The 23,426-nt window shown below is 40.1% G+C and overlaps 1 protein-coding gene across 3 annotated transcripts in view; it reads left to right on the top strand.

The window, feature by feature from the left end:
• Positions 1-18,710: 18,710 nt before the first annotated feature.
• Positions 18,711-23,426, top strand: part of SEC22A (SEC22 homolog A, vesicle trafficking protein) — a 74,412-nt gene continuing 69,696 nt past the window's right edge. Inside the window, exon 1 of one of the 3 annotated variants that reach the window (XM_024120370.2) lies at positions 18,711-18,753. The gene's annotated coding sequence lies outside the window, so the exon portion shown is untranslated. Of the gene's footprint in view, positions 18,754-19,168; positions 19,219-21,530; positions 21,596-23,426 lie in introns of those variants that run through there. The other 2 variants (XM_024120371.1, XM_028492985.1) reach the window with 2 other exon arrangements.

Genomic DNA, 23,426 nt, shown 5'->3' with positions numbered 1-23,426 from the left:
TTACTAAATGTAATGTGGGATACTAGATTGAATCCCAAGACAGAAAGACATTTGTGGGAAAACTTGTAGAATTCTCCATAAGTCTATAGTTTTTTAGTTATTGCACCAATGTTAAATTCTGTGTTTTGATAATTATACTGTAGTGATGTAATTTGTTAGCAGTAGGGGAAGCTGAGTGAAGATTATGCAGGAACTCTCTGTACTATTTTTACAACTTTTCTGTAATCCATGATTATTTCAAAATAAAAAGTTAAAAAAAATCTAGGCCCCATGCCTTGGGGGGGTCAATTTTTGATTATTGACACAATTTTTGAAATTAGTTATTGGTCTATCTAGGATTTATATTCCTTCTCTAGACAATCTTGGTATTTTTTTCTGAAAAATTTTCCATTTCAAGGGTGTTTTCAGGATTATTGATAGGATATTAATTTGTATTCTTCCCCAATGTGTTTTGAAATCTATATTGGGTTTATATTTATGTCACCCTTTCCATTAATTCATTTATGACAATATTCATTTGTGATTTTTCTTATCCTGTTTTCCTTTTTGAACAGGATGGTAAGACTTCTGTCTTTTATTCGCCTTTCAAAGAATCTGTTTTGGTTTTGTTGATCATTCTATTGTATGTTTACTATTTTCAGTAATTTCTGGTTTCATCTTAATTTTTTTCTTCCTTCCATTTTTTTGGTGTTCATTCTATTACCCTTTTTCTCACTTCTTGAATTGAACGCTTTGCTCATTAACTTACCACCCCTCTTTTTTTCCCAGCGTAAACCATCAGACAGTATAGTATTTCTTCTAGTTCTATTTGACTGCCTCACTCAATTTTTCATAAGGAGTGTTTTCATTGTTGTACAATTTTTTTTTTTTTTTCGGTACGCGGTCCTCTCACTGTTGTGGCCTCTCCCGTTGCGGAGCGCAGGCTCAGCGGCCATGGCTTATGGGCCCAGCTGCTCCGCAGCATGTGGGATCCTCCCAGACCGGGGCACGAACCCGTGTCCCCTGCATCGGCAGGGGGACTCTCAACCACTGCACCACCAGGGAAGCCCTGTTGTACAATTTTAATGGTCATAATTTATGTTATAATTTTTCCTTTAACCTATGGATTATTTATAAGTTGCCTTTTAGCTTGAAATATATGAAATAGTAATTATTACTAATACTAATTTTATTAAAACATTGGCATTCTTGTAGTCTAAATAATATCACTGTCATTTGCCACAAGGCTCACATATAATTTTAATAAATACTGTCCATCGCTGTTCCGTCTTCCCTCCAAAACATTTATTGGTTGATTGAAATTAGGAAATAATGTTTCAAAATAACAAAGCCAATAATGTTTCAAAATAGAGTATATATAACTGACTGACCTAAAAGTTCAGATTGGCTCACCCTCCCCACACCTTTCCAACAATTTTGTATACTCATGAAGAGCGAAACACACCTTTAGCTTGATTTGTGATTCAGTTCATCATCCTCAAACAAATGATAGCCAATAAAAGTTTTCAAATTAGCATCTCCTCTCTGGCACTTGCAGGTATCAATGACATTTGTGTGTGGTTAGAGGTTATGGAGATTTGTGATGGTGCCGAAGAATATAGGTCCAGAATCAGTACTTCTTATTGCTGGTGTTAAAGTATGACAAGCAATATCCTGGTGAATTTATATATTCCCACTGTTAGAAAGCTGGAATCTGAAGGCAAGGTCAGGTAAGTCACTCTCTCATATGGAACCTAATGAGGTTTAATATATAAGGGAAGGGAGTTTTTGTAACATATCCTATTTTGTGGTTTCGAGTGCTTTTTTCTATGAGCCCAAGATGTTAGAAGTAATGCCCCTAACTCATACAGACTAAAAAGGGAATCTAGCAGTGGTTATCCATCACTGCCTGTGTTACTTAGGGTTGTCCAGAGATACAGAAACAATAGGAGAGATAGATGGGTGGATGGATGGATACATAGATAGATAGATAGATAGATAGATAGATAGATAGATAGATAAAGATATATCTGTAGGGTGGGCTGGCAGGCTGGAGACCCAAGAAAGAGCCAATTCTGTAGTTCAAGTCTGAAGGCTGTCTGCTGGCAGAATTCCTTTTTGCTCAGAGAAGGTCAGTCTTTGTTCTATTTAAACCTTCCAGTAACTGGATGAGGCCCACCTACATCATGGAGGACAACCTGCTTTTCTCAAAGCCCACAGATTTAAATGTAAATCTCATGCAAAAAACACCATCACAGAATAATGTTTGACCAACCACCAAACACTGTGGCCTAGCTAAGTTGACACATAACATTAGCCATCACACTGCCCCAAGAGGACAGGGCTGTCATGGGTGGCTGCTAGTATTTTGGTCCCTAGGAGATAGGGTGCCCAAAAGAAAAAGTGCCTTGACAGAGACTTAATTGCAAGAAATAACTTAATTGCAAGAAATAACCTATCCTCACTGGGAACCATAAAATGAGTTACCTGCCCCATCTCTCTCTGAGGAGATATAGTCTTGTTCACTTCTCTTGGGCTTCCTTTGCTATGTTCTAAATGACTGCTCCCCTGTGGCACTTCATAGACTCTCTGGCCCACCCTCTAAAAGACCTTGCAGCTAGCTCCATGCACGTGGCATCTGACCAACCCATTCTTTGTGTTTATTAGGTCAAATTCAGAGAGTCTGATTGATTGCTAGCTAGCTCCTTTGGTCACATGGTCCAATCAGCTGTGGCTAAGTGGGAATGAATCATGTAATTGACAGACTAATCCTTCCAGAAATATGAGTCCAAAACTTAAGCTGAAAGGGAAAGTTGAGAGTAACCTACAACTTAGTCTCTAGTATGGTTCCCTAGCTGGGTCAATCAATGCACCTCAAAGAGCTGTGCTGGCCTTCTGCTGCTGTATCCTCAGCTCAGTTTGCCTTTAACTCACAGCAGGCCTCCAGACTTGCACAGGCTGCCTTCTCCCCAGGTGAGAGAAGCCAAGGCTCCCATAGGTCTTTCTGCCCCTGGCTGCCATTTGTCTGGCCACTGGAAAAGCTTATCCACTACATTATGTGGCTCCCAATAGACTGCTATGATCCCTGGCATGGACTGGACATCTCTTGTCCTGCTTTTGTATCCCTGTCTCCAGTCTCAGTGGCTTCCCTGGTCATTGCCTCCTCTTCCCTCCACAGACCTGCAGATTTTGAGTGTATTCACACTCCCCTTGCATGATCTTAGATTTCTTCCCTCGGGATGCTTGTGGCCCAGTGGTTTACTCCACTCCAGGATGAACCAACACATAGATAACATTGGCTTTCTGAACGTGCAGAGCTGAGAGGCAAACCCTGACATGGCTGGATCCCTAAGACATGTGAAGTGTCCTAAGAGGACAGGCCTAGCACAGCTGGTCTGTCTTCCCTGTTACAGAACTACCAGCTGCAAGTGGCAGCATAGCATCACAGTGAAAAGAACCAGCATGTGAGTCAGCAAGCCTGGATTTGAATCCTGGCTCTTACATTCACTAACTATGGGACCTTGGCCAAGTTTTCTGAGACTTACTCCTGTAAAATAATAATAATTATAATAGGGCACAGGTTTGCTAGAAAAACTAAATGATATGGGTGCAAAGTAATTAGCACAAAATAAAGAAATGGTAATAGTTATTTTTAATCATATTATCAGTGTTAATAGAACATTTCCTAGTCCCCAGGAAACGGTTAAAGAGGAGGGATTACTATAGCACACAGGCAACTCCTCATTTCTGAAATAGGCTTTTCCCTCCACTCCGTCTATCCTACAAGGTCACTGCCATATGGGGGCGGTGAAGAAATGACAGATGTATTTATAGCAGTTAGGGAAACCGTATTTTGGATTTTGAGAACCTCCCCCACCTAAAACCCTCTCCTGTAATAAAAGTTTAAAGTCCTTTCCTTGCAGCTTATTTTTTTTCTTAAACCTCAGCAGCAATGTCACATTGAGGTCTCTCTCTCTGAGCAAGCACCGCTGTACTAAAACATATTTCTTACTGAATTTTGGTTGGAGTGAAAATTATTTCTAAGTCATTTTTTCCTTTAGCCAAGAAGTATACAGTAATTAAAACACTATATGTAACCAGGAACAAAAAATAATTTATAGCTTATGTGCGATCGTTTCATTCTCTCATGAACTTACATATTTATGTATTTGAATAAAACCTATGAATACTAACTGCCTCTTTATTCCTGCAAACAAGACTGATGGGGAGTGAACTGAAGAAGGAAAATGTGGGGCATGTAATTGAAAAATAAGATGGAATGATGGACTTGAGATGCATGTCTGCCACTGAATCATTTTGTGACTCTAAATACTACACTTCGTGCTCTGAGTCTCCACCTGGAAGATTATGGTAATATACCTATCTGGAAAGTATGGTGTAAGAGTCTATTTTTTATAAACATAGAACATCAAAAAGATTTTTGGACTTTTGGATCCAAACAGGCAAACATTCAAAACAAGAGTCTGGGAAATTAGAATCCTTGTTTAACCTGAAACATTTTATCCTTGGTTAACAGAGTTTGTAATATTTGAAGATGCTGCTTTAAATCTAGGGTTTCAACAGATTAATAGTACTCACACTTTGTTCAGCCAAAGAAACAGATGAATGGGCAACTTACAAAAGACGAAACACATTCGGCCAAGAAACACATAAAACAATTACCATCTCTACTAATAATATAAAAACTGCAAGCTAAACAACGATGTAACTTTTTTTCACTTTTCAAATTGGAAAAAAATTAAACAGTCTGATGATACAAGTCCAGCTTAGGTGAGTATTGGGAAAATGCACACAGTAATGGTGAGAGTATAAGTTAGTATAGGATTTTTGACAGCAATGTGGTAGTCATTTTAAATCCACATGCCCTTTGACTAGCAAATTCCACTTCAAGGAATCTGTCCTACCTAAATACTCACATATGACAGTCTTTACGATATCAATGTTTGTAATGGCCTGAAAAGGGAACCTAAACATCCATTAGTAGAAAGTGATTCAATCACAGTAATCCATATTACCATCTGCCACTGTGAAAAAGAATGAAGTAAGTCCACAGATACTGACTGGGGTAGAAAGAGGGACTGTGCATGAAATATTGTCATAGAAACAAGTTATAGAACAAAATGCAGAATATCTCATTTTTTGAAAAAGCTTTGTATGGAAGACAATAAAACAGTAAGAAGAAGATTGTAAAAGAAGTTAAAAGTTAAAGGATGACTTCTTTTTTTACTTTATATACATTATAATTTTTTTAAAAAGTATAAATTACTTTTTTTGTTAAAATAGTTTAAAATAGCATGTAATTTTACATGGATAGGCTCTTACAGCTATTTCTTCCTCCATCTCCCACATTGCACTGGGCCAAACTTTTTACTGGATTTTTTCTTCTTGTTTTGGGAGGCATTTTTAAAAAAAAATAAATTTATTTATTTATTTTTCGCTGCATTGGGTCTTCACTGCTGCACGTGGGCTTTCTCTAGTTGCACTGAGCAGGCTTCTCATTGCAGTGGCTTCTCTTCTTGCAGAGCATGGGCTCTAGGCGCACGGGCTTCAGTAGTTGTGGCACGCGGGCTTCAGTAGTTGTGGCACACGGGCTTCAGTAGTTGTGGCTCATGGGCTCTAGAGTGCAGCCTCAGTAGTTGTGGCGCATGGGCTTTGTTGGTCCACGGCATGTGGGATCTTCCCAGACCAGGGTTCGAACCCATGTCTCCTGCATTGGCAGGTCGATTCTTAACCACTGCACCACCAGGGAAGCCCTGAGAGGCATTTTTAATATACACAAGTTTTCCCTCTAATTATAATAAAAGAATATCTATTTATTGGAGAAAATTTGCAAAATTCATTAGAGTCTGTCAAATAAAATATAACAACACTAATCTCACTCTCTAGAAATAAACTGTACCTATTTTTCTGTATTGTCTTCCAGTCTTTTAAAAATAAATCCTTAAGAATTAGAACTGTAGATATGGTATCATACACTGATTTCTTTTTTTTTTTTTTTTTTTTTTTTTTTTTTTGCGCTACGCGGGCCTCTCACTGTTGCGGCCCCTCCCCTTGCGGAGCACAGGTTCCGGGCACACAGGCTCAGCAGCCATGGGTCACGGGCCCAGCCGCTCTGAGGCATGCAGGATCCTCCCGGACCAGGGCACAAACCCGTGTCCCCTGCATCGGCAGGCGGACCCTCAACCACTGCGCCACCAGGGAAGCCCTGACAGTCTTTTGAAGCACTAAGTTTTTGTGGAATCTTCCCGGACCGGGGCACGAACCCGTGTCCCCTGCATCGGCAGGCGGACTCTCAACCACTGCGCCACTAGGGAAGCCCTGATTTCTTTTTATGTACTGATTTTTAACTTGATGTTTTATTATGAGCACTTCCCTATGTTTTTAACCACTTTTGACATAACTTTAATAGTTACATAATATACCAGGTTGTAGATATACCATCAGTTATTTCACAGTGAACATTTGATAGTTTCTAATTTTTTACTATGGTAAAGAATATGTATATATATGTATATAAAGTATATATTCCATTCTATCTCTTGATTGTTTCTTCAAGGTAAATTTCTTAAAAAAGGAGGAGTGCAATATTGGCATGAGTATTTTAAAGACTCAGTACATATTGCCAAATTCACTCCCAGAAAGGCTGAATTAATTTCCACTTTTACCAGAAGGGGATCAAAGTGAATGAAACTTCAACCATCCTACTCTGACCAGTGGCTTAATTTTTAATTTAAATAAAATATAAAAAGAAACCAAAATAATAATAAGAAATCTATTTAACAGGTAAAAATGTTTTTCCTTTTTAAAATTTGTATTTACTTGTTAGTGTAGCTGAAAAAATTTAAGTATATTTTTTACTTCAGTTTGTAGTTTCAGAAAGAACATTTCCCTCCATAGTAAAAAAATTATCATAATAATTTCTTAATATTATACAAATATTTATCTGATAGTTAAATTGCACCAGTTTTCTCAAAAATGTCTTTGCTTGTTTGCTTAAAACAAAATCCAACCCAAGACCATGCATTGAACTTGATTATTATGTCACTTAAGATTCTTTTAATCTACAGTTCCTTTATTTCTCTTTCTTTTTCCCTCTCATTTCTCTCCTTCCTCCCTTCCTTCTTTCCTTCCTTCCTTCCTTCCCTCCTTCTTTCTTTTCTTCTCTCTCTCTCTTTTCATGTAGTGACTTTTGAAGAGATTGGGTCAGTTGTCTGTAGAATGTTTTATTTTTCCAGAAATAAATAGTATTTATTTCTGGAAAAAAATAGTATTTTTCCAAAATACTATTCCCTGTATTTTCTGTAAATGAGGAGCTAGCTCTAAAGGCATGAGATTCAAGCTAAACATTTTTAGAAAGAATACATCACAGGTGTTGTGTATTTCTTATTGCATCATATCAGCTGTCTAACCTGTAACATCTTGTGGTCAGTCATTAGGAATGTTAAGGTTGACCCCTGATGACAGTGGTGACAACCTTCTCCCTCCATTGCACAGGTGGGTTTTCCCCTTTGCAACTGCTCAGTAATCTGTGTGGTGCACTTTTGCACCAGAGGAATGTCCTTTGTACATCCACCATTCACCTACAGACTTTACCACCAATAGTTAATTTCTGCTTAAATCAGTGTTTTCATTTGGGTGGAAAATGATAATTTTTTTTTTTTTTTTTTTTTTTTTCGGTACGCGGGCCTCTCAGAGAGCACAGGCTCCGGGCGCGCAGGCTCTGCCGCCATAAATCAGTGTTTTCATTTGGGTGGAAAATGATAATTTTTTTTTTTTTTTTTTTTTTTTTCGGTACGCGGGCCTCTCAGAGAGCACAGGCTCCGGACGCGCAGGCTCAGCGGCCATGGCTCACGGGCCCAGCCGCTCCGCGGCATGTAGGATCTTCCCGGACCAGGGCACGAACCCGTGTCCCCTGCATTGACAGGCGGACTCTCAACCACTGCGCCACCAGGGAAGCCTAAGAAAATGATGATTTTATAATTCTATCAGCCCTTCTGTTACATTTACTTCCTATTATTCCATTAAATAGAGCTTTCTCTCATCAACTGGGACCACTTGCTTACTCTGAAATACAGCTCCTACTAGAAAGGCAAGATATTTATTTTTTTCCCTTTAATTACCACTTAAATATTTGTTGGACACTTATAGCTCTTTTGTGAATTATCTCTTTAGTCCCTTGCCTATTTTCAGTGAAAATGTTCCTAATTCTCTTGGCATATACTTCCCTCAATTTGTTGTCTGGTTCTTAATTTTATTTGCTTTCATGTACACATTTTATATTTTTATTTAATCTCGTTCCCTAATCTTTTTCTTTGTGGTTTCTTCATTGCTTTCATGCTTAGAAATCCTTCTTTATCCAAAGCCAGATCCACCTTTATCTTCCTACAGCTGTTTTAATTGTTGAATTTTTTTTAAACTATAGAACATGCTTATTTTTTTAAGCACCCTTTTTTTTTTTTTTTTTTACAATTATAGAATACACTTATTTACCATTCCTCTGCTTAAAATCCTTTGAAGTTTTCAGGATAAAAGTCAAACTTGGCAGCTTGGCATATCAGCTCTTTGGAGTCTGGCCTTTCTTTTGGCTTCATTTCCCATCTACACTCTAGCAACCAGAGGTCACTTGCAGTTCCCTGAATTGTTAATGCTGTTCCATGTGTCTATGTCTTTACAAATATGGAGTCCCTTCTCCATGACTCACCACAGCTTGCCTGATTAACTTTTCTTCTTCCTCTTTATCACCTCTTTTTGTAAAAAGTTTTCTGTTTCTCTGCAGCTTAGTTAAGTTACCCCTTTGTGATCCCCCCAGAGCCTTCTGGTCATATTTTTATTGACATTTATCTTATTGGATTATCATTGTCTTTATACATGTTTCTCTCCCCATCTCTCCATTTAATGCCTTAAAGGGGAGGACCATATTATGTTTACCATTGCCACTGCCAGCACACATAGGGCACACAATTTGTTGAATGTGTGCAAGGTTAATGAAAATATAGTTTTGGACAACAAACCAAGATAACAGTTTGCAAAAGCCTACATTTCTAAGAAATATGGCTGTCAAAAACAACGCTAACCTGAAAGAAAAATAACATCATATAAATATGACACCTATGTGTTAAGGATGGCTTTTGATGTGCAGTGTTAGTGACAAAGAAATGATGCTACAGTGGCAAAGCTACTGATGCAACTGCAGTGCTGGGAAATCCTCACCCTCTGGCTTCTCTAGCCTCTCTGACCTCCAGCTCTTCCCTCCTGGTTCTGCAGTGTTGCCATGCAAGACTCAGACACATTCTTCCCCTAGATGCAAATCTGTACCTCCTTCCCCACCAGGTCCACCTGGTGTAAGAGGGTCCCTTAGATGGCTGGCTGCACAGAGGGTCAACCCCGTTTTTCTGTCCCTTGTTACAGTTAAAAACCCAGGCCTTGCATAGAACTGGCTCACAAACCAATCGTGCAATCTCAGACTAGGGCATGTAAAGTTTTTAAAAATATGGGATGGTGAGAGTGCTAGAGATAATCTTGATTTCTGTATTATGAAAAAGTAATGGTGTCAAACAGTTCTCTCCAATAGAAACAGAATGCAAGCCACATATAATTTTAAATATTTAGTAGCTACCTTAAAAAGGAAAAGGAAAATGTAAAATTAATTATAATATATTTTAACCTACATATTAATGTATTGATTTCAATGCACATAAATTTTAAAAGTTCCACATTGCTTCAGTTTTAAAATTTAAATTTAACTAAAGTTAAATAAAATTAAAATGATCAAAATTGGGACATTTAGTATTGATACAGTACTACTATCTAATCCACTCTCCATATTTAAATGTCACTGGTTGTCCAAATAGTGTTCTTTATGGCTGTTTCTTCCCACAGTCCAGAATCTAACTCAGGATCAGACATTGCACTTAGTTGTCATGTCTCTTTAGTCTCTTTGAATCTGGAAAATAGTCTCAACCTTTCCAGACATTGAGATTTTTGAAGAATATGGCCCAGTTATTAAGAAGAATGTCCTTTAATTTGAACATATGATTATCTTCCACATGATTATTTTCAAGTTTTGCATTTTTGGCAAGCATCCCACAGAAAATCTGTGTGTCTGCAGTAGACACAGGGACTCCCTGCTGGGATCCTCCTTCAAGGGAGGACATGTTGAATGTTATGGACTAAATGTTTGTCTCCCCCTTTTTCTTTTGTTGAAAACCTATCCCACATGTGATGGTATTAGGAGATGTGGTAGTTAGGTTTCGATGAGGTCATGAGGGTGGTGCTCCCGTGATGGGATTACTACCCTTATAAGAAAAGAAACAGACACCAGAGCTCATTCTCTTACTATACGAGGATAGAGTGAGAAGGCAGTTAGCCTTCTGCAAGCCAGGAAGAAGGCCCTCACCAAAAACTAAATCTGCCAGCACCTTGATCTTGGACTTCCTAGTCTCCAGAACTGTGAGAAATAAATGTTCATTGTTTGAGCCACCCACTATATGGTATTTTGCTATAGCAGCTCGAATAGACTAAGACAAGAGGACTTGTCATGTACCTGCAGGGAGAGTGGTCAGCAGATAACCGCTAGCCAATAGATTGTTTATTGTCAGCCTCAGTTTCAGAGAGCAACCTTGTGTGGTGTCATGTCCATTTCGGGAAGTACACATCTGGTGACTTGTGAGGCAAGGATATCAAAGCCTGGCCATGTGACCTGACACTCTAATAGGCGGTATTTGCTCCAGAACACCTGTTGGGCTGCCTGAGGCACTCCTTTGTCAGGTCTGCATCACAGTTCAACTTCTTCCTCTGCCAATACTGTTTCTTCCCCTTCCCTTCACAGGTTTTGGTCCCTAATAAACATTTCATACCCCAGACTCCACTTAGTGCCTGCTTCCAAAGAACCCAACCTGTGATGATACCAGAAATGGGATGATGCAAAAAAAATAAAAAAATAAAAATAAAGGCAATAATAAGAGTGTGTGAAACTGAATCATTTACCACCTGGATGGGGATAGATGAAGCATTGACAGCACCACTTCTTAAAATCTTTAGCAGTGGTAAGTTGGGAGGTATATGGGTGGAAGGGAATATATGAGCAGGTACAATGTATCAGGCATTCAAGGTGCTGTATATGGAGAAAAGAATAGCTATGAGGATATTACATTGGATGGTTATTGCTGACTGCCATTGAGGTTCTACATAGAAATATAATAAACAGCTAAAGGTGAGTAACAGGCAACTGAAAACCAGGTATGAAAGCTAGAGGACCACTTTGATTACATATATAAAAAGAGAAATCTCATCTTTAGCAAGAGGGCAGAGAAAGCCAAGAACTTAAAAGGTTAAAAGCCAATCAAGGTAGGACCGTTATGCCAAGGTCAGATTCCTGGTCAGGAAACACTGGTTGGGAAACAGGACACATGGGAAGGGGTCATATGTATACAGGACCCTGAAGTTTCGGCACCCCCATCTCACTCCTGTCTCCTCTGAACCTTCTGAGCCTGCAGAAGTGGCTGTGGCCCAGCCCTCCATATTATGAGCTGGTACCTGACCCTTACAAGGCAGTATGTGCTCCTGTCCTCACCTATCCTTTTGGCTACCAGGTCTACAATGAGGGCTAAGTGACAGCATAACCCAGCTGAAGACATGGTGAGCCTTGTAAGGAAGGAAAGGAGCTATACACCAAGGGAGCTGCAAGATCTAGACAACAGTTACCAGAAGGAGTGGGACAGTGCATGGGTGACTGGATTCTAAGACTGATTAATCTAAGGGGTCAGAGCATAAAATTGGATAGGGAAGGGTTAGACTTGGGAGCATATTCCTGAGATTCAGGATTTAGCACCCAGCAAGAACCCAAGACCCCAGGAGGTGATGAGAATTCAGTCATTGGAAGGATCCCTCAAGCATGGAAAAGTGTGGTCCACACAGTGAAGTTGAAATGCCAGAACTGCCATGGCAGGGAGGAGAGGACAGGATTAAAAGTGGAAGTGAGCACGCTGGAATGGTTACACTGTGTGTGGCTGGAAGAGTTGCCAGATATGTTCTCAGGAAGGCCCAGAGGAATGAGCTGTGGTGCATTGCTAAGAGGCTCAGCGGGGCTCTCTCGTAAGCTAGGGCTGATGGCAGCAGAAGCCATTATAAAATTTGGCTCCCTGGTATTACAAGACCCTGAACAAATGGAGGCCAAGTGTCGATACTTAACAGCCAAAAGCCAGGGTGAGACCGTTATTATTGTAATGACTGGTAAAGTCAGAGTGACAGCCCACTGGCCTGACTGCAAAGAATTATAAAAATGGTTAATAGAACATGGCCTCCATCGGTGCAAAATAGATGGGCAGCTGACAAGTTAAATATTACTCAGCTTTCACTAACAGAAAATTGAGAGGCTGAGGGTACTCCTCCACAAAAAACTCATGATTCTTGATCACGAGTATCATGATTCCTTGTATCCCTAGTAGGAAAAATACATGAGTCTCGGTACCAAGGGTTAGAAGCAGATTGGCATTTCTTATTATGACTCTTAAAGACTAATAGAGGGACTTCATATTTCTTGTCTCCACAACCCTGGGCTCTGAGGGGTTTGAGTTCCTGGTCTCCAAAAGTGCCACACGTTTGGCAGGTGATACAAGAATCCCATTGGATTATGAGCTATGGCTGCTGCCTGAGTACTTTGGGCTCCTGTGTCCAGGGACCAGGCAAGAAGAGGGTCACTGTCTTGTCAGGGGTTATGGAGCATCAGGAAGAGGTTGGGCTGCTTTTATACAATTGGGGCAGGGAGGAACATGTGTGGAATGCAGATGACCCACTTGGGAGCCTCAATCCCCTGCCCAATTGTGACTGTAAAAAATCAGGAACAGTAACCACAGCTGGAGCAGGGCATGTTGACCAGGGGATGAGAGTCTGGGTCATGCCACTGATAAGGCACTGAGGCCAGCAGAGTTGGAAATTGAAGATGAGGGCAATTAGAATGGATAGTGAAGGAGGGGGATGATGATCACATCAATGGTAGCCTTGAGACCAACGGCATCAGCTGTAGCTCATCTCCCTCCCTTCCTTCCTCTAAGTTTTCCCTCCGGAAGAGGTCCACCATATTCCTGGAGAAGTGAGTCTAAGCAACACAAGCATTGGCTGTGGTAGGCATGGAGCTAAGCTGCCTAGACCTCCCCTCCCCTCCCCTACCCTGCCAGTGAAGAAATTTCTGCCCAGCTTCAATGAGTGAAGACCCTTCAGGGTCCGTATCAGCTGCAGAGTACTGCCTCATCTGGGGTCACACCCTTCCCAGGGCAGCCTGCATCTGGTCACTGAATGAGGTGGGACTATAGAAGACTGGTCATTTTGTCCCACATAGGACACTCTGAGAGGCAATACTCACTCCAGAGCGCGCACTGGATCAGGGAAAGCTTTGTCAGGTCTGAATTGCAGTTTGAACTCTTCTCAATCCTGTTTCCACTCCATTTCCCTTCATAGGTGTTAACTGCTAATACACATCTTGCACTCCAAACTCTGCCTCCAGAGAACTCAATCTGTGACAGTGTCCTTTTCAGTACATCATATTAGGAAACACATAAAGTCAGTTTGTTCTATTTATTTATTTGTTTATTTTTGGCTGCGTTGTGTCTTCCGTTGCTTCGCGTGGACTTTCTCTAGTTGCGGCGAGCGGGGGCTACTGTTTGTTGCAGTGCGCAGGCTTCTCCTTGCAGTTGTTTTTCTTGTGGAGCTCAGGCTTCAGTAGTTGTGGCTCGCGGGTTCTAGAGTGCGGGCTCAGTAGTTGTGGCACACGGGCTTAGTTGTTCCGCGGCATGTGGCATCTTCCTGGACCAGGGCTCGAACCCGTGTCCCCTGCATTGGCAGGTGGATTCTTAACCACTGCACCACCAGGGAAGTCCTAGTCAGTTTGTTCTAAAATAGCGACATTAACCTTGGTGACTTGGTGGTGTCTGCCAGGCTTCTCCACTGTAAAGTTCCTGCTTTTCCCTTTGTTTAGTAGGCAATTTGGGGAGATGTTTTGAGAATATATAAATACCCTGTCCCTCATTATACTTTTGTCTAGTTATGTTGGCATTGGAATCCATTAATAATTTTCTAAGTCCATCATTCTTCCTGTATTTATTACTTGGCATTCTACCTTAAGCAAAACTTTTCCTCCTCATCTATTTATTTATATTTATCTATCTATTTATCTATCTATCTATTATCTATCTATCTTTTAAATTTATATCAGTATGGACTCATGAATTATTTGTTTCACTTATTTTTATTCCATTCAAGGGGGGTTATAAAAAATTACAATTATTGTTTGGTTTGATACTGTGATATTGTCACAGATTGGATCAGTGGGAATTCCTTCAAGCTAGCTCTTATGTCCTTTGGATACATCTCTGTCATTCTTTGGCACGTCTTTGCTTTCTGGCATGAGATGGCCCAGGCTCCTATTGTTCTTTCTGTGCCCCAGGCCTGAGGTCAACCTTTTTTCCAAAGATTTCTGGTCCCTTTTATTGGAAGTGGCATTTTGCTCTCTTATTTTCAGATAACTCCTTATTTTTAACTCTCTTCCCTGACGTGAGAAACCTGTCTTCCATCATTCTCAGTGTATTGACTTCTTTGCTCAAATCTAGAAAACACAAAAATAGTTTCAGAATTGCTAATTAGACTTTAATATTTGTATGACACTTTTTTCTTTTGAGGTAAAATTTACGTACAACGAAATGTAAAAATCTTAAGTGTACCACTTAAAGAGTTCTGAAAAATTGACACACCTGTGAAACCCAAATCCCTATCAAGATGACACAGCATTATCACCACCCTAAAAATGTCCCTCATGCCCCTTTCTAGTCAATCCAACCACTAGAGGCAACCATTTTTATGATTTTCTTTTTCACTACAGATTAGTTTTACTTGTTTAGACTTTCATTTTAATGGAAAAATACAGAATGTACTTTTTAGTGTCTGGTTTCTTTCACTCCACATAATATTTTAAAAATTATTTTCATGGCCCAGAATATGGTGTAGCTTAGTGAATATTGCATGTGCACTTGAAAGGAAGGTGTATCTTGCTGTTGTTTGCCTTTATTTCACCTTCATACTTTGAAAGAATTTTTGCTGGGTATAAAGTTCTAGATTGACAGAGCTTTTTCCTTCAGATTTTACTTCATTAAATTCTGGCTTACTTTCTTTCTGATGTGGAGTCAGTAGTATTTCTTGTCTTTGTTCTCTGTATACAATGTGGCTTTTTCTCTGGTTGTTTCTAATATTTTCTTTTAATTATTGGTTTTCAGCAGTTTTTGTGTAATGTACCTTGGTGAGGATTCTTTGTGTTTATCCTGTTTGGAGTTGGTTTGATTTCTTGGATCTGTAGATTTATATTTTTCATTAAATTTAGAAAAGTTTTGGCTATTATTTCTTCAAATATTTAAAAATCATCACTCCTCTCTTTCTGGGTCTCTGATTATACAGGTGATATGTAACTTAGTATTGTCCTTCAGGTCACTAAGGCTCTGTTCATTTTCTTTCTTTTTTTTTTTTTGCCACACTGCATGCTTGTGGGACCTTAGTTCTCCAACCAGGGATCAAATCCATGCTCCCTGCAGTGGAAGCACAGAATCCTAACCATGGACTGCCAGGGAATTCCTCTGTTCATTTTCTTTTCAACTTTTCTTCTCCTTGTGCTTTGGTGTAGATGATTCTTTTGTACTGTTTCCTCATTCACAAATCTTTTCTTCTGTAGTGTCTAAGCTGCTTTTAAGCCCATCCAATGAAGTTTTCATTTCGGATATTGTATTTTTCTGCCCTAGAAGTTCTGCTTGGTTATTTTTATAGTTTTCATTTCTTTCATTATATTTATGTTTTCCTTTAAATTCTTGACCACATTTTTAACAGCTGCTTTAAGTCCTCTGATAATTTCATCATCACTGTCATTTCTGGGTCCATTGACTAATTTTTCTCCTGTTCATGGTTCACATTTTCCTGCTTCCTCACATATATAATACTTTTTATTGGATACTGGACATTGTGGGTGTTACATTGTTTAGTGCCTGGATTTTCTCTTTAAAGACTGTTAAGTTTCACTCAAGGAAGCAGTTAATTTACTTGCAGATAAGCTTTTTTGGCTTTGTTTGAGTGAATCTAGAATAGCCTTTACTCTTGGGCTAGCTTAGCCTTATCTCTGAAGTGTGGCCTTTCTGAGGTCTTTTTACCAAATTCCCCATCTGTTTAATAGGGTTTTCCATTCCAGTTGGTCAGAACTTGAATGTTTCCAAACTTTATTTAAGATCTAGTAGTTGTTCAGCTTACAGTTCCCACAGTAGTTGTTATTTAACCAGCCTCCTGGAGTTTCATTAAACCTACACCAAAGATTCAAGGAGACTCATGCATATTTCTGGAGCTCTTAATCTGGTTCTCTGCTCTGCAAATTTCAGTTGCCTCCATCTCTCATATTTCCAATTTCTCTCTCCTCCGTTAGCAAGAGTACTGTATCCCGCTTAGCTTTCCTCTATCCTGTGCTTTGGCAAATACCGCCAGAAAGAAATCTGGGGAAAACTTTGGGCTCATCTTAATTGTTTTTCTTCTTTCCTGGATCACAGTTCTACTGTGCCTATCGTCCAATGTCTGAAGACACTTGTTTCATAGATTTGGTTCAGTTTTCTATTGTTTGTGGTAGGAAGGTTAGTCTGGTGCCAGTTATTTATTCATGGCTGGATCACCATAACATTTTTAAAATGTAAACTTTCTACTGAATAATAAAATGCATACTGAAAAATTGCATATATCTTAAGTGTACAATTTGTTGAATTTTCTTTTCTTTTTTTTACTTTTCTTTTTTTTTTGTCTGCCCTGTGAGGCATGTGGGATCTTCGTTCCCTAACCAGGGATTGAACCTGTGCCCTCTGCAGTAGAAGCATGGAGTCTTAACCACTGGATAGCCAGGGAATTCCCAACTTGATTAATTTTCATTAATTGAACACACGTGTAATCAACACCCAGCTCAAACATTATTAGAACTCCATAAGCCCCCTAGGGGCCCTTTCCAAACATTAATACTACCTAAGGGTAACCAATAGTCTGATTTCTATTACCATATATTACTTTTGTATGTTTTTGAACATTATATAAGTGGAATCAAGTAGTACACAATTTTTGTGTCTGGCTTATACCAGTCGATTTTACAATTGTGAGATTCATTCATGTTTTGCATGTAGTTGTTGATTGTTCATTCTCTTTCCTGAAAACTAATCCACTATGTGAATAGTCTAAAATTTATTTATCCTATGAACATTCTTATATATGTCTTGTAGCAAACATATGAATACATTTCTGTTGCATATATACCTAGGAGTGGAATTGCTGGGTTAACCCACTCCAAAAACCACCAAATTTATATAATTAGTCCAGACTTACATATCCAAATCTGTTTGACACCTCCATTTATAAGCATCTCAAACTTAACATATACAAAACCATTTTCTCCTCCTTCTAGCTTGGCTTAATTCATCTAGTTACTAACGGAGTCATCCTTAATGCCCGTATTTTCTTTATCCTTCTTGGCAAACCAATCCATTATTAAGTCCCTTGGATTCAACCTCTGATTTATATATGTCTCAAAATTATCCAAATCTTTCTGTCTCCACTGTCATTACCTTAGTTGAAGCCATCATCAACTCTGGTCTTGACTAATGTAACTGTCTCCAGACTGGACTTCCAGCAAGCCCTCCTGTCCTCTTCCAAACTATTCCCCACAAACAGCTTAAGTGAGCCTTTAAATATGTAAATCTGATCCTACTTAACACTCTATTAGCTACCCATTGACCTTAAGATACATTCCAAAATACAGTCCAAAATCTATAATGTGGCCAGTAAGAGCCTGCATAGTCTGGCCTCTCTGCCTCATCTCAGCTCAAGTTGCTCCCTACACCTCAACCACACTGACTCCTTTCAGTTCCTAGAACACATCAATTTCTTTCATGCCCCAACAACCTCAAACATAATGTTCCCTTGGCCTGCAACATTCTTTAAGGCTCTTTCATATGCCTGGTGCTTAAAAGGCACTTCTTCAAAGAGCTCTTCCCTGATAGTCCTGATTAATCTATCATCGCACCCACTAATTTTCCTTCGTAGAACTGATTACGATTTATAATTATGTAATGATTTATGCTTTAACGTCTCTTGCTCCTATCACACTTTAGATCCATCGAGTGTTATGTTCACTCCTGTAACCCATTGCCTAACACTGTGCTTGGCACATAGTATGCAGTCAGTAAGTCCTTGTTTAATAATGCGTAACCGATGCAAAAGCTGGAAGCGGTTGCAGGAACAGCAACTGGCATTTCTTTGCCAAGGATAGGTGTCTCCCAGTGTGTAGTGGTAGGCGGGGCAGGTCTTCTTGTTCACTCAGAGGGGGCTTTTCCCCCTGCTTGTTCGATAAATGTTTGCTGTAGGGCCACGTAAGAAACAAACTGCCTCCAGATACAGGCGGCAGGCGGGAGAGATCAGCCTCATGTGTGAAGGATAGCATAATCTGTCACCCGAGGATTTTGCACTCTCTTGACGTACAAGAGGAAAAAGCTGCCACCTCCCTTGGAGGGGGCGAGTCGGTGCGTCTTTCCCCCAGAACCAGATTGGCCTGGACGAGCCGAGGGAACGGGGGCGGGGCTTGATCCCGCCGGGCGCCAGCCACGTCTCACGTGGGGCTGCCCGGCGGCACAGCCACTCCCCGGCCCCATAATGCACTGCGGGCCGCGTCACTCGTAGCGGCGGGTTCTGGCTAGACAGGTATGGCTCGGCCCCTCCCAGTCCTCGTTCGTCCCTTCTCCGCGTCGTTCGAACCCCTGGCTGGCCGCTTCCCTCGCTCTTCTCGTCCCCCGCCACGGCCCCCGACCCTCGCTCTCGGGACTACAGACCTACCTACCCCGGGCGGGAACTAAGCTCGTGGCGTGGGGGCGGGAGCGGGGAGTCGTCGGAGTCGCGGAGCTTTGGAGGGGTGGGATTGCGGGGACTTCGTCTCCTACGACTTGAGGGGTCTGTGGGCCGCGCGAACGGCGGTTGCTTTTCGGCTGACCTGCCCGGATATGGGGCAACTCATAGGGTGGTTATAGGGGGCCCGAGGAGGAGGACAGTCGCTCTGGGCTGCCAGCGGTGGGGCAGCATTTCCTGGCGCCCAGGTGTCAGAAACACGGTGATCCTCCTAGGCTGTTTAGGTGGTCCAGAGAGCTTGACGTGGCACTTCCTATTTTTTAGGTAGGGTTACTTTGCCTTTTGTGGGGTTGAATGAACATTGAACCCAAAATTTTGCCCCCGTTGGCTCACGGAAACCTCTTAAGGCCCTGTTAATGGCACTTTGGGAACGATGTGGCATAAAGGAGACCTGAGCAATTAGCTCGACAGGTGGAAGAAGGTTTCGAAATGGGAGGCTGAGCCCCAGCTGGCTTAAATCTCTCTGGAAGTGAAAACAGCTTTGGCTGTTTCTCCTATTTAGTTTCCTGGATCATCCACCTGAGGCAGTGGGAGAGCTTGAGATCCAGTTCCTCCTATGCCTCTTCAGCCAAGGCAAAGCCCAGGGCTACAGTGTCAGCCACCAGGCGGGAGATGTTGGGATCTCAGCTAACAGGTGGAACAGCCACTTTTTGAAACTCTCTGAATCACATTTTGGGTTACTGGCATTTGCTCATGTTCTAAGATAATAAGGAATTAAGCAATACCTTAAACAGTACGTACAGTTTCTGGTGTATGAAGGTTGTAGTTCAGTATTTGAATCTGACATCTGTGACCATGCCCTAACTTCAGGGACATCTGGGCATTTCCTATGTTGAGAACCATGATCAGTTTAGTGCTTTTGTGTGTGTGTGTGTGTGTGTGTGTGTGTGTGTGTGTGAGTGTGTGACTGATTGTTAAAAATCTAAGTATATTTTATACTGGTGTGTGAACAGAGCCTAGGTCTTTTCAAAGGGGTGCCTGTGACCTTCCTGTCCATGTAGTTGAGTAAGAAGCTTGAATATGTTGAGAGGCAATGTCTCATAGGGTGGTTAGAATTAGGCTTGACTTTAAATCTGTCACTTGGTAGTTTAGGGATTGAATAAATTACTTTTCTGGGCTTGAATTAACTCAAAGGTAAAATGGAGCGGGTAATACCTACCTCACAGGTTACTGGAAGGCTTAAATGAGGTAATGTGTATAAAGTGTCTGGTAAATAGAGGGCAGTCAATAAATAATAATAGCAAACACTTAATATTGCACTTTCAGTCTGCAAGGCGATGTTTCGGGTTCTTTACATGTTCCTATGAGGTAGATACCATTAGCATTTTAAAAATAACTCTATGAGATAGATACTGTTGGTAGCCACAATTGACAGATGAGGATATTGAGCATAAAAAGACAAAGCTTGCCCAAGTTTACACAGTTACTACATGGTGGAGCCAGTTTTTGAACCAAGGCAATCTAGCTCCAGAGTTCATCCTGTTATCTATACTATACTGCCTCTTAAAGAAAACATAAGCTGCTGTTTAAAATTGTTATTATTATTTCAAAATGAGTAGCTAGATAGTTTCTGTATCACTGGGTTCTTGCCCCTTGTTGGTTATAGGAGGAGCACAGTGATGTAGAGATACAAGAGACTTAGGTTTAAGCACTGTCATATATTAGCAGTGGGACATTGAGAAAGGGCGCCTCAGTTTCCTCATCTGTAAAATGGAGGTTTTACCTACCTCACTCTTTGTGAACTGTGAGGTGTTACACAAATGATTGATGTAGTTGTGTATGTGTTGGAGGCCCTCTTCATAGATGTGGGTATAATCTACTCTGGAACTCGAGGTCTTATACATACTGTGCAGTACAAGCACCTGTAATAGGAATACCAAAGGCTGCTGGTAAGGTGGGGAGCACAGGCCAAGCTGCAAAATAAACTCTGGTTGTTCTTGGTACCCTTTCCCCCTCTTTTCAGGCTGTGTCTCCCAAGTGCCTTCCTGCTAACCTGTGGCTCTGTAAAATCCTTCCCTTTTCACTCAATCTTGCCCCAACCCTGTGTATCACAATTAGTGTAGCTTTCTCCACAAGTAACTCCGCAAGTCCCAGATTGCAGCTAGCACTTTTATAAAATAGTATGTACCAAGGTAGTGTTTCCCAAACTTTGGTAACATCAGATAGGTAATATAATTTGAATGATAAGCAGATGAACTTAAAAAATTCTCCAAAAATTTACACACACATTTGAATGAAACAAAAGTTCTTTATATGTTTTAATTTAAATTAGGAGAAGAACCTAACACCTCAAAACTGATTTCACAGATACTGTTACCAAGCATAGGGCAAAAAAATAAATCAATTGAAAGACCTGTATTAGGTAAAAAATAGTACAGGTGAGATGCAGATATGGTAAGACTTCTGAAAATGGTACTTCAGTGACTGAAGTGTGGGAAATAATGGACTAAAATAAAATATGAGTGATTAACCTATTATGAAATTTTTTTTATTTTAAAAGAGGCATTTATGAAAGCATCTTGCTGGAAAGTAGATATAAAATGTACATATATGTTGGGTTTTGTTTATTACTTTTTGAGAGATTACCTTCCTGGAACTTTGGGCCTACAGTCATCACCCCACAAGGTTCTGAAGAAGACAGGTCAGCATCTTGTTATCTTGGGTCTAAAAGGCTGGTAACCACTGCTATAGGTGTTTGGTGTTGTGGAAGTTTATTTTCCTCAGCCTTTACATAAATGTTTACCCAGACCTACCTAGATTCTGCTTTGGGCTTTTTCCTCTAGCAGTTGCTATTGGGCAAAGAATATATAAGCCAGCACTCAGATTTCCCTGTGAGTTTTCTGCTGCTGTCTAAAGGCATATGTTATATTTTTTTCTGTTAAAGGTGAGGGAAAATGGACCAGTGGCCTAAAAATGTATCTGTGGCCCCAATAAAACTACTTCTGCTCTTGAATCTTCCCATGCAAGTGTTTTAACCTCTTCCTTTCCTCAATTCCTACTGGCTCTTCCTTGGTTTTTCCAGCCACCACCTTGCCTAGCCTCTAAGGGTATCCTAACCCTAGCTTGGCCTTGATGTTGACAGATTCCTTTTTCTACTACCACAGTCCAGATAAGATTGGAGTGTGTGTTTGTTTTTTTAAGGAACTGTATTGAATTTGAGGTAAAAAGAAAAAAAGGGGGGGTATATTTATTGAGTTGATAAAAGAGAGATTGCTTATCCTAAGGTGACTGAAGTCTAACTACAAAGTAGTCAAGCCTCACATGTTCATTGGATGGTCATCCCAGTTTCTTTTGTTAGTTCACTGGTTTGGATGCTAGGTTAAATGACTCTGGAAGGAAGAGATTTAATTTTTTCTCCTCAGAAAAATCCTATCTACTGATAAATACAAGCAATTCTCTGAAAACCTTTCAAGAATTTAGAAAGGGAATATCACTGCTGTGTTGCGCTTTCCATGACAAGCCTAAAAGTGTGTATTAGGAATATCTGAAAGGCAAGTTTGTCTAACCATAGTTTTCTAGTTAGAGCAGTGGGCAACATAGCTTATGTTGTATTTGCTCTCTCCATCTGAATTTCTTTAATTCTGGACCAATGCTTCTTTGTGGTAGGAACTATCTATTCCTAATGTCTGAAATAGCCCCTGGCATACAGTATGTACTCAATAAATATTTGTTAAATGAATGGAACTTAACCAGGTTAGGTTGTTATTCTTTTTTCAGTATATGTTTTAGGAAGTATGAATCATATCTTTCTGTCTTTTAAGTCATAAAAAAGAGTAACTTTGAAGATTACATGAAAGTTGGCACCCTATAATAACGATTATTCCTAATATTTCTGTTGGGATCCTAGAAAGATCAGGCATAAAGAATGCAGTCTGCTTTTAAATACTACTAAGAATATGGATGTTTGGAAACTACAAGACACAACCCTGCTCTCATGTTAATTCCCAGAGTGGTCATTGTGTTGCAGTATACTTCTGGAAAGACAAAAGTTTTATATTTAAATCATAAATTTGTAAGGGTATGAAGTAAGACATTTTCCTAATTTCTGACACTTAGGCTAAATGTTCAGTTGTGGTTTAATAAATAAAAAGATGTGGTAACAATTTTTTAAAGAGATTTATAGTATAGACATTATCCCTTGAGGGATCTCTGCTTTCTTTTGCTACTGCTTTTAGAAGAAAAAAGAAACTGGTTGAATAGGAAAAAAAAATGATTTGGATATGTCATGTTGGAACTTTTGTTCGAAGGTTCCATTATGGTAAAGGCTAATTTAATTCCTGCTGGGTTTTTTTCCTTTTAAATAAATGGAGGAGAAAAATATTAAAGGGTAATGACATATTAATACCTAGCTTTTCCTCAGAGGAAAAGGGGGAAGTAAATTTAAAGCATTAGCTTTATTATTTGGATAGTTTTTTTTTTTTTTTTTTTTTTGCGGTATGCGGGCCTCTCACTGTTGTGGCCTCTCCCGCTGC

The sequence above is a fragment of the Physeter macrocephalus genome, chromosome 1 (assembly GCF_002837175.3).
Source record: "Physeter macrocephalus isolate SW-GA chromosome 1, ASM283717v5, whole genome shotgun sequence".
NCBI classification, from domain to species: domain Eukaryota; kingdom Metazoa; phylum Chordata; class Mammalia; order Artiodactyla; family Physeteridae; genus Physeter; species Physeter macrocephalus.
Note: the sequence above shows the minus strand (reverse complement) of the source record. Positions and strands in the feature narration are given on the sequence as shown.